The sequence below is a fragment of the Micromesistius poutassou genome (assembly GCF_964030765.1).
Source record: "Micromesistius poutassou genome assembly, chromosome: 4".
Taxonomy (NCBI): Eukaryota; Metazoa; Chordata; class Actinopteri; order Gadiformes; family Gadidae; genus Micromesistius; species Micromesistius poutassou.
The window spans coordinates 13,678,184-13,692,605 of NC_140274.1; positions in this window are offsets into that span (position 1 = coordinate 13,678,184).

A 14,422-nucleotide genomic window follows, 5' to 3' on the forward strand; every position below is an offset into this window, starting at 1 on the left:
TTTTGTACCCACAAAAATAAGACATTAGTTATTTGAAATCATTAAGGGTGATCATTCAAACAGGGTTTAAATTATATACAATCAGGGTAACCAGGGTTTAGTTATTAAAAGTTAAACTAGAACATGTGGTAAGTGCTGTAGTGCAAAGTGAGGCTGAATAGGTGATTGGTCGAATTTTTTTTTTTTTTTTTTAAGTTTAAATGCTCTTGCTCTTGTTCTTTCTGGGGGGTTTCAATGTTCTAAAATAAAGAGTAATTTCCTTACATACCCCTGATCAGTGTGCGAAATACACTTCAACATTCGGGGGGGTCCCCATCTCCCGATTGTTGCGCAATATCGATCTAAATTTTTCTCATGCAGTAGGCCTATAGCATACTTAGCAGACGTCAAGGCGCAAAGTCAAAGTACTTTGTGGGCGGTTCTATGGCGCTGTTGCTATTATGACGGCGAGATAAATGAGCTTTGCGCCTGGCGCAAATCTAAAATGGGTTGGGCTGAAACCCGTAGGTGTGTTTTGGGCGTAACATGCAATAAACCAATGAGAGTGGCATCTCCCATCCCCTTTAAGAGCCAGCACATTTTAACTGGAGTTAATTTTTGACAGCGCGTTTGCAGTCTCCGCTGAGACAGATGCATGACGACATGAATTTCAAACTTCAAATGGCTCAGTTTATTGCCAAATAATAGGCATAATTAACACATGGAATAGCGTTTTCTTCTCCAACTTCAGAAACACTGATTCGTCATGTAAATTGCGGCAAAGACAACTTAAAACATATGCGGACGCGGTCCTCGATGTCCGCAACTGTGGGTCTATTTAATGATATGCGGCAATACATTAACAAACATCGTTTGTTACCAGTATTGTATACATTATCGTTGTCGACTTGTGTTCATAATATGCATGTGTCCCCCTGTTAATATACATCGCCATGGACTTCATTATGCGTTACGTGTTTAATTTGCGTGTGTTTAGACAGATGGGCGCGCACACACACGCGCACCAAGCATCACCCGGTCCGTGTACGAAGTATAATTCATTTACAGTTGTTCACGTTGTATAATGAAACAGGCCAGTTTAGGGGGTATTGCCTAATTTCATTGTCCGAGACGTGCAATGCAATTCAGCGCGCCAAAGCGTCAGCTTGTTCCATTATTCAAGTTGTACAATGATATTTGAACAAGGAAGTCGAGAGCCGGAAACAGAGACAGCTCGCCTTAGAAGTAAAAGTCGTGCGTTTTGAAGCGTGAATTTAATTTAAGGAGAGCTAAACGAAATAAATAAACAAATAGCCTAGTTGTTCAAAAGTTTAAACCATGCAACCAACTATATCATTCATTTGTTCACTTAATTTGTTATTATCGTTGTGCAACCAGGACTCTCGTATCGCAAGTTGTTTAATGAGAACACAATTCGGTGTTTAGCTAGGCTAGTTGCACACGTCTTTTTTTATGTAGACTAGCCTAGTCAAGGCCTGCGGTTCGATGAATACTTTTCTATTAGATGTAGGTACCCAATGTGTTCGCGTTATCCATACAGCATGGCATTTTCATGCATTTTAATTGCCCATAGATAGGCTACACCAGCGGTCCCCAACCACCGGGCCATTCAGATATTAGCTAGATCCCTGACCGGGCCTATGGCCGGCGGCGGAACCCCGACCGCGGAGCCCCCCGGCGGCGGAGCTAAGATCTGAATATTAGCCCCAGCTTGATGATTCGGATCTTAGATTATGGTAGGTGAAAAGTTTGGACCCCTGGGCTACACTATCCATTGGAAATTGACACAGTTTCTCGTCGGTGAGTTCGCCTTAGCACTACAGGCATCATGCACTTAGCACGTGATCAGACCACCAGCTCTGTCCTTGGAGTTGTAGGTCGTAGCACATTGAGACTAGTGCCGCGGTCAGTCGACCGCCTATTTATTTTTGTTCTCCCGTCAAACGGCTCACTGTAAGTTCACCTCCGCACAAGTCTGTGCGCTGTGCGCGCCCTGCTGGTTAATCTGCTATCCTCTTTATTCCCCCTCCCCCCGCCTTCACTGCTTTGATATGAAAAATGGCTGAGGCAGGTGAGTCCTCCGAATCAAGTCGAGTATTTCAGGCCAACTGGTTTCGCGCCCGAAAAACAGAGTTTGGCAAGGACCTGAAGGAGATACTGAGAAAGCTTGATGATGAGGTGTGTGCACAGTACAGTACCAAACAATACTTTTGCCCAGATGAAATTCAATCTGTTGAATTACAATTAGTCTTGCTATTATTAGAGCTATCTTTCTGTTTTTTCTTTTTTTCTTTGAGACCACCAACATCGTCAGACACGGCAAGGAAGCAGCCATGAAAGGACTTCCTGTGTTCCTACGTGAAGATCCTAATCTACTTTTCAAGCAGTGTCTTGTAAGTATTAATGGTCATTAATATAAATTTTACAAGCATAGAGATACAATTGTAAAATGAAGATACTGTAATTGAAAATACTACAGAAGTAGAAAATCTGAAAGTTTATTTCTGTTTCGCCCTCGGACTGCTTGAGAGAGGGAAGGGAAGTTAATTGCCTGTCTTATATAAAAGCTTATTGGTTGTGAAGTGAGTCCCTCTAGCACATTTGACAGGGGTTTCAGATTATACCATGAGGAAGATGCTGCTTTGATATACAGGTTGTTGTCGGCAGATGTTAGACCGAGGCTACCTGCTTTGGCTAGAACTAGGGGGCTAGATCACAGCCATATCACTCACCACCTGTCAGGTCATTCTTTTGATACTAGTGATTAGGTCTAGGCCTCTACAGGCTACAAGCTATTATTTTTCTTACAGTCCGAGTCAAATGTTCTGGGCCACATAACTACAAGGGTGATATACTCTTCTACATTGGGTTGGAACCATTTCCTTGGTTTTGTGGACATTGCAGGTTATGCTGGTGAGCTGGCACGCATCTCACAGGGGTGAATTATACCATAGATTATAGATAGATAGATTATACCATGAGGGAAGATGCTTTTATTGAGCTGGCTCCTCTCTGCTCTTTTATCTGTTTAAATGTGCGCTATGCATGATGGTGGAAGTTCAGTTTATATTATTTGTTTAAATTTCTTGGTTGATGCTTTTGCCCAACAGAACGTAGAGTAGGTTTAAAGTTTAGGATCACTTTGAATGTTCTTGTTTTCAATGGAAACACACATGAGTTATCCTGCATAGGAAATATAGGAGACCAAATCCTGTCTTTATTCATTTTTTCCAGATTCATATGGCGGTCTTATCATGGTAAATTAGCTCATTGTCAGGTGTTTAACAGCGACACACACTCGGAGACAGTAAAGAAAGACGGGTCCTAGCTGCTACGCGCGTTTGATGTGCTCTCACCGTTCTCATGCACACAATTGTTTTTTTAATACATAAATTAAAGGCTTGCGGTTTGTCCACGATGCGGCCTATATGCGGGAAATTACAGTAGTGTAGTTTACATAGTTTTCATAGTTATCAGCCTACGTGCTGCTGAGAAGACCTGAGAAGAGTTTTTTTACAACACCCTCAGGGGTCGCATAGCTATTGGATCATGAGGAGATATTAGCTCAATGCTAGGAAATGTTATTTGTTTAAAGGTCCCATGGCATGCTATTTTATGGATGCTTTAATAAAGGTGTTAGTGGGCCCCTAATACAGTACTTGAAGACGTTCAAGAAATTCAGCCTTGGTGCAGAGTTACAGCCACTACGAGCCAGTCCCACAATGAGCTCTCCACAAACGTGCCGTTTTTAGAGGCGGGTCAAGGTGGAGGGTGGGAGTGTGGCCCTGAGCAGCTTGCAGCCATGGTACCATGCGCTAGTGTTTACAGTGGAACACTGAACACTCCGGGTGCTCCGGCGGGAGTCCTGGAGCTCTATATCTAAATAATATCATATTATATTTAGATATCTATATAATATATATTATCATGGTCAAAAGCTGTTTGCACCTCTGTATGATATTATGAATCTCAAACGACTGCAACGGGTTCTCAGACGCCTCTGGTTCTTCCACTTCCACGTCAATATTAAGTAGGCTCCAGACTCAACGGAGAAATGAAATGGAGGAGAAGGGGATTGTTGCCCGGGGTTGTCTGCGTCGGGTTGGTTGAGAAGGAATTGAGAACTGCGACATGGAGGAGAAAAGGATTGTTGCCCAGGATTGTCCGTCGGAGCCCCGCGGAACGCTGGCCGCCCCCGGGGCTGCCCGCCCAGCCCCACGGCAGTGGTCCGTCGGAGCCCCGCTGCCCGCTGGCCACCCCCGGGGCTACCTGCTGAACGCTGGCCAACCCCGGGGCTGCCCGCCCAGCCCCACTGCCCGCTACAGCGGGGCTCCGACGGACAATCCTAGGAAACAATCCTTTTTTCCTCCATGTCACGGTTCCCAATTCCTTCTCAACCAACCCAACGCAGTCTAGTCTTTTCACCAAATGGGAGCTTTATGCAAGCTTGCGTTATTGTGTTGCATGTTATGCGCCATGAAGGCCGCCTCATACCTCTGAATCCGGACGAAATTTGTCCGTCCGTACTAAACGTTGTCTCCGGGACTACCCTTCATACCTCCGTCTGGTTTCAGTGTTATGGATGTTATGCAAAACAACCTCTTGAGGGCAGTGACTGTCGTGTATAAAATGACCGGCATCGACAATCGCAAACATGGTATCTGTAGAGGAGATGATTATGCTCTGTGTCATCCGGCACAAAGTGTACGTGGAGGTGGCATGTGGCACCCCTCACCAACCTGCTGATTCTCTGCTCAAAATTTCAATTCAAAAAAGTTTTATTGGCATAAAAAATATACATTTGCATTGCCAAAGCAGGTGAACAATAAAATTATAAGGTCAAGTGTATATAGTATAATATAAGTACAAAACGTTAAATACAAAATATATATACATATCAGTTATTATAGGCCTACTACTCTCGTGGTTGGGACACTGACGGACGACCTCCGGGACCAGACAAAAGCGTCCGTATCCGTATTTACCGTAGGGTGTGAATGGGCCTTTACACCAACAGCGGAACGGTTATCCAAATAACAAAGAACACTTGCGTTACAGTGTGTATTCACACACACACATGTGGCGCTCGCACGGTCCTAGCTCATTGTCTCATTGGCGGGCCAAATTCTCTGGGCGGGCCAAGCAGAGAAAGGGGAGGTAACATGGCCCCATATGACGTCATATGGGGCCGGAAGCCAAATCGAAGCGTTTCAGCGATCCTTTTTTCAAAGACGGCGCAAGATAGCTACTTCTCGGTTTACACCTACCGCAATTTTTAGCTACTGGGGGACCATAGGGAGGCTAGGGGAACTCCACTTAATGTTAGAAAACCTCAAAGTGAAAATTTCATGCTATGGGGCCTTTTTAAATGGCTTATTAATTCATAGGGCTCCTTTTTAGGTATAGGCCCATTTGATTGTTGTTTCTGCTGATCAGGTGCACCAACCCATTGCAGCAGCAAATTTGATGATGGAGGTGTGATTGCTGCTCTGCAGTGGGTGCATCACATAGCCCTGGGCAGAGCCGTATATAGAGAGAGTTCTGCCAACTGAAATCATGGGTGCCATCTTGTAGACCCAAGTCAGCTCACTGTACAACGTCTGCCAATGGAACGAAGATGGGATGTTGCAACAAATCGCTCATTATCATCATAAACTGTTTGTGAATGTTAAAAGGTTTCTCATACTTTGCTAAAATATAAACACTTTTACAAATATATCATGTTGAACGTCTCGAGAAGACAGACAATTATGCCTACATCACCTACAGGGCTCCAGACTAACTTTTTCACAGGTAGCACTGGTGCCACCTAGCTTTTCATTTAGTAGCACCAAAACAAATTAGGTAGCACCATATTTTTCTTTGTATAGCGTGTTATTAATACATGACTGTTTATGAAAGATTGACAAATAAATAGATAAAGAATAAAAATAAAGATAGATAAACGCCTTAAATTAAGCACATAACATGGAATATTTATATTTACACACACACACACACACACACACACACACACACACACAATTCTGTGTGTTTTTATAAGATACCTGGGCATGATGGCATTAAATAATAATTGAATTCTAACGGAAATTATAATTAACCTATAGAGCATTTTTCCATATAGTTATTATCATTTGGCTATATGAGACACACTCCTTACCTGCTGCATGGGCATGTTCAACCACAATATGGTAATATTGGTTTTCCATCTTCAACAATACGGGCATATATAATCTCGCACTCTTTGGTGGATTTGTCAGTGGAACCGTCAAGCATAAACGAGAGGTAGGGGGCGGATGCGACTTTGTCAGCGGTCTTTCCCTTGAGTGTGTCTGCTATAACTCCCACAAATTGTGCACACGCAGTGTCGTTGGAATATGTGGGGTTGACGTTCAGTCCGTTATTCTTCATCATTTTGTGAACGGGAGTTCCTCTTTAGCGATGTTGTAGGCGGTGTTAAACTTGATGATCATTTGTTAATTCTCCGCCGAGCGATTGGTCTCATCTATCCGATTAAATGAGGTGGGGAGAGACTGGGAGCTTCATGTGATGCACGTCTTGTGCTTTTGGCTTTCATTGTGTAATTTTAATGACTGAACTTTGAATTGTGTAGACCCATTTACAAAATGTGTTTTGCCTGCAACGGACTGGCCACATGTCCTGCAGTACACACACCATGGTTTGTCCCTCATAACACAACCACGGGAACTGCGCCAGCCATTTTTGTTGAAAACAATACTTTTTTTTTTTCTCCCCACTGCTCTGAGATTCTTTTTGCTTCCTCTGCTAACCCTTCTCCAGCACCAACAACAGCCTCATTTGTTTCCTCCTCCGAGACATTTTTCTTCTTAAAATAATCTACTATCGACCGCTTCATATCTGCTTGTCCTCCTGCAAGTAGCACCGGAGCGACCTCATTAAATTTTAACTCACACCTTAAGAAATTAGGTCGCATATGCGACCTAATAGGTCGCACTCTGGAGCCCTGATCGCCTATCAGTGGAGCCGCGTTCACCTTACCTTCTCCGATAGCCGTCGCCGTGTAGCCTACGATTACTTATTGAGACATTGGCTAAAAATTACAACTTCTTGGTTATTTATTTTAATCTAGACTATAAATATTTCCCCTAAACATCAAATTAACCCTTCTCGTAGCCTACTTAGGTGTCATGATCAGACTGTGTCTATTGTTAAAAGTCTGACTGATGACTAATGCCCAAGGGAAAAAAGACCATACACGTATGATTTTGTTTATCAATTAAAGAGTTTTCTCTTTCATAAAAAATGAATCAGACGTTAGCAATATAAAAATAACTTTGGTTACTTCTTAGACTATAACTTATAATACATTCTGAATGTTTGCATTCAAATCCTAGCAGTACACAATAATTTGTACAACATTTAAACAACAGACTCTCAGGAAGATCCTCCAACAGGAAAATTCATATTCAATATTCATATTAAAATATTAACAGTGAAATCAGGGAAGAGCCATTAAAACATCTCAAATATTACGGTAAAAGTATACATTTTGTATTAGACAATCTTTAATATCTTTACTTCTTACACTATATAGCGTATAATACATTCTGAATACATTCTGAATGTTTGCATTCAGAGATGGTTCATCTTCAGTCCGTTTCGTTTGGTGGGTCTGCTGGGCAGTGTCGGTGGGGTGAAGACGAACAGTGTTGGGATGGAATTTGGCTTGAGCTTCCTAACACCATCAGCTCTGTGACTCTAACTGTGTCTCATCGAAGTGGTCCTACAAACGGAGTCAGACATTTTAATGCAATTTCAAAGAGAAAGTAAATGATGGTAATGGATTTTCACAGAATGGCATCTAACCAATGCATAGTTATTGCATGGATTACATAAGCGCTTTGGCACCATGCTGTTTGCACTAGACTCTAGACAAGAGTAACATAAATCTCTCCAGCAAACATGAACTGACCATGTATTATCTGTAACTCGAGAAATAGCTGACCAAGCAATGCTGCAAAAGGGCATTTGTTTGCAATATATCCACATGATTTCCGTGCAAAGTTAATCACAATCTTTCTGACATGCATGAACATAAACAAAGACAATGCAGCCGGTGTTTTGAAAGAATGCAGGGTAAAATGCGGCAGTGCAGAAAGATAGCACGTCAAGTAGGCTAGCCTTGCAATGATGTAGTATTAATAGTTGTCATTATTCTAAAAATTGCATAGATTTTCCACAGAATGGCATCTAACCAGTGCATACTTATGCATACTTATGCATAAAAGAGCCTGGTGGAAAAATACAGACGGCAGATGCAGGTTGTTTGTCCCGGAGTTCAGTGCTAGCATTAGCATAAAAAAGGCGCAAAGAGCTAGCGAGCATCGTGTAGCTTAACACTACTAGGCTAAGTTCAAATCAAATTCACTTTGGTTAGTACTTTTTTCGAAGCATGCCATGAATTGATGGGGTACAATAATATTTTCCAAATGTGTTTTCTTTACAAAGTCCATGATAGAAATGTTCTTACCTCACACAACAAGGAAAAATTATTCGGCTTCCAGTTCATCCTTCTGACCCTCTGCTCCCACAATTTCCTCCTAGTAGGGTCCTGAGGGAAATGATGCAGACGTTTACCACGTCCGGGCCTTAGAGAGCAACCATAGGCTACACAACACGACATTTTCTTTCGAAAAGTAATGATATTACAGATATATATTCCTCTCTTGTAAGTTGTCGCACTTGCCTTGATAGCATGGTAATGACGATTGATTAATGTTTGGTCTGTAAGATGGCGTACACAAAACACGTGACTACCTTTGAACCAATCCACGACAGAATTGTTCTGAACGTTCTAAACAGAGTTGGCAGAACTCTCTCTATATACGGCTCTGGCCCTGGGAAGCACTTGTGCTGAGGGATAGTGGATGTCACATTTCCTACTCTGGCCACCTGTGATCGGTTCTTTTAAGCAATCTTACACAAGATGGCGTTCTTGAATGTCATTGGTACGCAAAGCACAGCTGTAGGAACGAGGCGCTTGCGCCGAGTTCCGAAGTCCTGTGCTTCAAGTACCAATAATGACATTCAAGAACGCCATCTTGTGTAAGATTGCAATACAATAACACAAACCATCTTCATTATCAACAATATTGTAAAATGTTTTCATATTGTGGGTTAATTTGCCCTCAAATTCAAGCTTTCTGCCCGAGTTCATCTCCATCAGAAAATAGTTCCTATAGTAAAAGCACCTCGTTCCTACTGCGCAAGTGAAACAATGTAACAGTTGAACGTTGTTATGGAAACTAGGCTCATGAAAGTAGTTTCAGCTAGTTAGCGTAGCGATACTTTCTGTAATTAGGCACATTATTTTTGTCTGTTCTTTCACCAGGCATTTAAACACACTCTAGAATGGGAATTGACCAATCTGAGTGCTTGCTTAAACTTGTGTGTTATTGAATACCACATTGTCAGCTTTACAAATTTTCTCATTTTTCCCATGGACAGCACCAGATAGGCTTGAATGACGGGGATATGGATCAGTATACACCGGAATGGTCCTTCAACAACAAAGCTAAAATGACAGACAACTTCATATTGGATATGACAATCCAATTTGAGATACCTGGCTCCCTACAAGACATGTAGTATGTGATGTGAGTTTGAATTGAAAATCATATTTCTTAATGTCCTCAAACAGGAAACTGATCCAGATGACGTGGCTGCCAAGGGAGTCACTGTGGGAATTCTCTGTCCTGTGTGTACTTATCCGGAGGACCATAAGTACACCTTTGAAACACGTGTTCCTGGATAATGGCCCAAAATGCTCTGTGTGCGATCTCTAAAGAAAAAGCTTTGTCTTGTCTAAACGTTGCAAAAAGAAAAATTAAATAAAGAAACAGGTTTTTCCTCTTGGAGTCAGCTCTGATTAGCAGCTGTGAAGTTTGACAAGTTCATATAATTGTTTTGTGCTGTGTTCTCAGACTAATTGCTGGTTAATAACTCAAAAATTGTAAAATGTGTGTTACACCCATTTGTAAGTTATGTAGTTATTGCTAATAAGGCAACGTGAAATTTGACATTGATTTATTTTATTTATATTTTTCTACATTGTTACATTGCTACATTGATTGTTCTAGCAAAATGTTAATGCAGAATGTATTTTCAAGTTAGACCTGTGAAGCCATATGTGTCAAGACAGCTGTGAATGACATGTTATGTGAATTTTAACAGAACTTTTTCATGTTAATTTTCTTGATTCCCATAGTCATCTCTGACCACCAGCTGGCAAACTAATGTTTTAAGTGTTTATCACACATTTTATTGTCTTAAATTGTATTTTAGATGCATCTGAGCAGGGATTATTGTTCTAGCATAAGTGTAACTGCAGAATGTTTTTCAAGTTATACCTGAATATTTGGCCATATTGTTGAATTTGAAATTCACACTTTGATCACTGACTAGCAGCTGTGAATGACATGTCATGTGAAATTTAACACTGAACTTTTTCATGTTAATTCTCTTGATGCCCATAGTCATCTCTGACCAGCAGCTGGCAAACTAATGTTTTAAGTGTTTATCAAGTGAAGAATGGGGAGATCGCACACTAGGGCTGAGAAGTTCCAAAAGTATTTTAAAAGCCGAAACAACAATTACAGGACACATAAACAAGGGGAAACGTTTCGGGTCTAGCCCTTCATCCGTGTTCCTTGTACGTGATGCGTCACAGGGCGCAGCGGCCTTTTATAGGCTCGCCTGCCAATCACCTAATCACACCAAGACACATGAGTGTGTTTGGGGTCACAGTGTATCCAAATCACCAAAGTTACACCACAGGTACTATAATATCACAATTATATACAAACATGTACAGGAGATATAACATTTGTATACAGAAACATATAGTCACATTTTAATAGTGATACCATTTTTAAATTTAAATTAAAAAAAAAAAAAATATATATATATATATATATATAAAGCATAATATTTAGAAAAAGGTACACATCACCCTTATCAAAAGCAATATCATCATAGCACATTAGGTTATCTTGCGTCCATGTTGGCCTAGTCCATTATTCAACCAACTATTCTAATTACAACAGTTACAGCGAACATGTTAAGGTAAATTCATCATTGATACCACATAGACGGTCTCCTAAGACCAGTTCAGACCAAAGATTCGCGACGCAACGAGACTCTTTGGGACGTCGCAGGGGAAAAGTTGCAGCAGTGTGAACTGGTCGTCGCAAGGCGGCTGATGCCGTTGCAAGGAGTCCCCAAAGATTGAACATGTCAAATCGCCAGGTCCAGTTTTAGAACGCAACGATGTGGCTATTTCTCTTCAGCTAATCAGGACACAGCACAACAATTTAGGCTTATTAAATACAAGTTGTAGATGCTAACGGTATTATCTTTGGTTTTACACCGCACTTATTTAACATGCCCTGCAAATGTATAAATCAGTGTTCGAATTACGTGGGAGCCAGAGGGAACCGAGCTTCCAAAAAGGCAAAGAAAAACTGAGGGGTCTCATATCTGAAGGTGTCTGCCATATTTGGCATTGTAATTTCATCTTAAACAACACTCATCCATCCCCGTGCAGTCTCTTACCATTAAAGATGTTAGATTAAAATATAGGCTAGCCTACTATACGTCACGTAGACTGACTCATTTCACGGATTCCTGTGAGACCGGGTTGCCTTAATTACATCGGTCGCATTTGTCAGGTGAAAACTAAATGTCAAGGGAAAGAGGCGGTGGTTGAAAAAAGTATTTCGATCGCTTATTAAGTTCACTCGTGGCGTGTAATGATTTATTCGTTTCCCTGTATCATTTCCTTAATTTAGAAGACAGTTAAAAAATAATAATAAAAAAAAATGATATAAAAAAATTTATACAAAAAAAAATTATGAAAAAAAAATTATATAAAAAAAAAAATATGAAAAAAAATTTATATAAAAAAAATTAAATAAAAAAAAAGTATTAAAAAAATATATAAATTAAAAATATTTAAAAAAAAAAAATAGGACCTGCGCACAAATGTTTTTTTTTGGACCTGCGCGCGCATCTTTTTTTTGGATCTGCGCGCGCATCTTTTTTTTGGACATGTCCAAAAAACAGATGCGCGCGCAGATCCAAAAAAAGATGCGCGTGCGCATGTCCAAAAAAAAGATGCGCGCGCAGATCCAAAAAAAAACTTGTGCGCAGGTCCAATTTTTTTTTTTTAATTTTTAATTTTTTTTTAATAATTTTTTTTATATAATTTTTTTTTAATATAATTTTTTTAATATAATTTTTTTTCATAATTTTTTTTATATCATTTTTTTATATCATTTTTTTTTCATAATTTTTTTTATATCATTTTTTGTTCATATTTTTTTTATATGACTCCCACGTAATTCGATTTATACATTTCAGAGCTGCCAACTTGCACGGTTTCACCGTGTGACACACGTTTTTGCCTGCTGACACACGCCACACACGTCCCCCCCCCCCTCAATCCCGATCGTCGGTCCGTCCATTACCCCCGTCAACAATCACCGATCGCCCTCCCCACAGTCAACATTTACACCCGCGGACCCTGCTATAAGGTATGCATTACAAGATTCTACAGAATCTCACGCCAGTAATGTAATGCATTACTGAACTGGTCGTAGGAGACCATTCGGGAACCATGCCTATGTAGGTAAACAAATGATAGGCTACGTCTAAACGTAGGAGTCTTTGTAGCGCGTTAAGACTGGACGTTATCGGGAAACCGGGCCCAAAGCTCTTCTGACTGCGCAGATTCCACAAGATGGATCATATCTGAAGCTGACTGGTTCCACGTTAAACACACAACATAAAGCATGTCAAATGTAAGTAACAATTAATATACCTTTCCCATATCTGACCCAACTCTATCTCTGGGACTTGCTGGTGGTTGACTGGTGTGCATTTACAGTTGTATGACAGCCTCTTAACTCGCTTCAGTAAAGATATAAGACTATACAAGCTATAGTTATAGTAGGCACACAAAATGTTACATATGCGTGTCCAGAAAAACGTGAGATTTCAAAACAGTTGACAGATAAACGGCCATCATTGGATCAAATCAATATTTAATATCACGTCCATCAATCATGAAAAACAAATTTAAAAGCTACTGAATAGTAAAAAAAAAAATAAGCATGGAGTTTTGTGAGTTGAAGAATTACTTCCAACGTGAATGATTCCTCTGCTTGGTCCTCCATTCGAGAACTTGATTAGCAGAATATAACCACAAGGTGTTGCAGTAGACTGTTTTATAGGCCTATTACAAGAATAAGCAGACTGTAAAGCACTGAAAGCTACCAGCTTATATCAGAGGCACAATGGTAGTCTCCTATACTATATTCAATCTCCAAGTTGGAACTTGCAAACGCACAGCATGAAAGTAAATGAGAGACCAAAGTCTATAGGCTTGACAGATTTACAAGCCAAAAACTTTTTTATTTGAACAGAGGTTGAGCAGACTCATAAGGAAATTAAGGTAAAACATTAACAATCGGTTCCTTTGACAGCCACTTATCAATATCAATTTTGGTTAACTCGCCTTCACTTGACTTAACATCATGGAAGTAAATAAACCAACCCACTTAGAAGACCATGAAGAAACATCTCCACATTTATTCTGAACCTGCCTTCCATTCATCTTTGAGGTTTCTGCTACTGCAGTGTTTCAACCAGTTGTGTGTTGTGTTGTGTGTGTTCATATAAACCAACAGAATTCAGGCTGACAAGACCAACAGCTCAGCTCTGTAGCGGTAACCGTGTCGCTCTACTGCTTGCGTTTCCCTTTCCTCTGTTTGATGGTGAAGAGGTTTTCGTCGGCGGGGTACATGTCTGCGCCGCCGCCTTTAGATGACCTCTTCTTCTTCCCGCCGGCCCTCTTCCCCTTCTCCTTCCCCGCCCCACGGCCGCTGTACAGCTGCTGCGGGGTGTAGGACTCGCACTTGAAGGGCGACGTGCGCGGCTCCGTCGCTGCCACTCCCCAGTTCAGCCGGTTGGGGTTCTTCTTGTTCCTGCTCTTCTTCGCCGCCTTCTCTTCCCCGCCCCGGAAGCACTCCTCCTCGTAGAACGTGCGTTTCTGTGGTGTTGCGGCGCCGGCGGTGGTGGTGGAGGAGGAGGGCGGAGCCTTGGTGGCGGGGACATCACGCTTGGGCTTCCACTGGTTGGCGGCGCCGCTGACGGGCGTCGCCTTCAGCTTGGTGGACATCTTGGTCTCGAAGACGACGGCCGGCCAGCGGGGCACAATACTTGGTTCGAATGTATTATTATTATTTTAACGCATGGCATAGCCTACTATACTTCATTCATGTAGACCTATGGAGAAAAAAAAGGTTTCCACAATCCACACGCTATTTCTATGCAGTTTCACACGTATCAATAATCTTTGACATAATATTTAAATCAGCTT